Source organism: Schistocerca gregaria, chromosome 9 (assembly GCF_023897955.1).
Source record: "Schistocerca gregaria isolate iqSchGreg1 chromosome 9, iqSchGreg1.2, whole genome shotgun sequence".
NCBI classification, from domain to species: domain Eukaryota; kingdom Metazoa; phylum Arthropoda; class Insecta; order Orthoptera; family Acrididae; genus Schistocerca; species Schistocerca gregaria.
In genome coordinates this window covers 178632543-178635021 of record NC_064928.1, presented here as the reverse complement: position 1 = coordinate 178635021, position 2479 = coordinate 178632543, and positions in this window count along the sequence as shown.

Sequence of the window (2479 nt, the reverse complement as noted above, 5' to 3'; positions counted from 1 at the left end):
GCTTCGGCTAAAAGGTGTAACCAGTGAGGCCGTCAGCACAATAGGTACGGTACAGGTACACTTAAGTGTGGACGGTTCTGAGCAAGTAGGGCAAAAATTTCACGTGTACGGGAGAGGATTAGATATTCCGTACGACGGACTGATAGGCAGAAATTTCTTGACAGAGCATAGAGTTAAGTTAGACTATGCAGGTAAAATAGTGAGACTAAAAGGGCGAGTTATACCCTTAGTAGTAGAGGAAGAGCCAAAGGGACATGAGAACGAACAAGGCGGGGAAATAGGGCCCCGAGAGGAAAAAATAATGTTATTAAAGGTGGAAGGAAATGTAAAAAGGGGAATCGAAAAGGAAATGATTATTCCTAGGCAGGAGATTGCACAAGGGGTACATGTACCTGAAGCGTTAGTAAAAGTGCGAAATGGGAAATGCATAGTAAGTGCATTAAACTTGTCAGAAGACAGAGTGCAGTTAGGAAACGTCAGGTTAATGACGGAAGAATTAGAAAAAGTAGGGAAAATACGCGAAGTAAAATGTTGTACTAATGTCATAGGAAAGACAGAAAGTCGTACTAGTGTGTTGCGAAGGCAATTAAGAATGGATCATTTGAACGCTGAAGAGAAAAGCGCTCTAGCAGAGGTTTGCGCGGAATACGGAGATGTATTTCATCTACCAGGGGACAACCTGTCCTATACTTCCGCAGTGAAGCACAGAATACCGATTGCACCGGAACACGCGGGAAAGGTAGTAAACGCTAGACCGTACAGGATCCCGGAAGCGCAAAAGTAAGTGCTAAGGGAGCAAATAGAGCAGATGCTAAGAGATGACATAATTGTCGAGAGTAAGAGCGCTTGGAACGCACCGTTACTGTTAGTTCCAAAGAAGCTAGACGCTAGTGGCAAACAGAAATGGAGAATCGTAATGGACTACAGACGATTAAATGATATCACTGTAGGCGATGCATTTCCACTACCGAATATCTCCGAGATACTGGATCAGTTAGGGCAAGCTAAGTACTTCTCGACGCTTGACCTCGCAAGCGGGTACCATCAAATATTGACGGACGAGAAGGACAGAGAGAAAACGGCATTTAGCTCAAACTATCAGCATTACGAATACAAACGAATGCCGATGGGACTGAAGGGAGCCCCAGGATGTTTTCAGAGACTGATGAATACAGTCTTGGCAGGTTTACAAGGAGTGAAATGCTTTGTATATCTAGACGACATAGTATGCTATGGGAAAAACCTGCAGGAGCATAACGAAAAGCTCCGGGAAATATTTGACAGGTTGCGAGAGCACAATTTGAAGCTGCAACCAGACAAGTGTGAATTCCTGAGGAAGGAAGTAATCTTCCTAGGTCATTGCATCACTGACAAAGGAATATCACCAGATATGGCGAAGGTGGAGAAGGTGAAGTTCTTCCCACAGCCAAAGACAACTAAGGAACTAAAAGGGTTTCTCGGATTGATAGGTTACTACCGCCGTTTCATTGCTAACTTCAGCAAGATTGCGAAACCTCTCCATGAGCTCTTAAAAAAGGGAGTGGAGTACCGATGGAGCGAACGTCAGAACAATGCGTTCGAAGAACTAAAAGAGAAATTAATAAACCCTCCGTTACTTCAGTACCCTGACTTTACGAAAACGTTCATCATTACAACGGATGCGAGTAACGCAGCCTTGGGTGCAGTGTTATCGCAAGGTAAGAAGATTGGCGAAGACTTGCCCATCGCATATGCATCCAGAGCATTGAACAAAGCCGATCTAAATAACAGCACAACGGAAAAAGAGTTGTTGGCTATAGTCTACGCAGTAAAACAGTTCAGACCATATGTATATGGCAGAAAGTTCACTGTAGTGACAGACCATAAGCCACTAACGTGGATATTTAGTGTCAAAGATCCGAGTTCGAGACTCCTGAAGTGGAGACTGAAAGTCGAGGAGTATGATTATGAAGTAATATACAAGCCAGGAAAGTTAAATAGTAATGCGGATGCGCTGAGTAGAATAAGGCATGAAGGGAAGGAAGAGATAGATGCGAAGCAGAAGGTGGAGACAGAGATCTCGGCAGCAAAAGCAAATGGGGAAGAAAGTTCCGTAAACGTGCGGCAAGCACAAGTGTCGAGTGAAATAGAACAGGAAACGGATAGTGGTGAGGAAATTAGTCCCGAAGAAAAAGAAAATATACTAAAGGACATGCATGACAATCCCTTGGGAGGTCACCAAGGAATGCACAGGACACTCGAAAGAATTAAAGCATACAAGCAGTGGCGCGGAATGAAGCGTGACATTGAAAATTACATTAGGAAATGCCCATCGTGTCAAAAGAATAAAAACACGCAAATGAAAACTAGGATGCCCTTAGAAATTACAGACACAGCAGAAACAGTATTCGGAAAGTGTGCGATGGATATAGTGGGTCCACTAGATGTATCTAATACAGGAAAAAGGTACATGTTAACATTCCAAGACGATCTGAGTAAA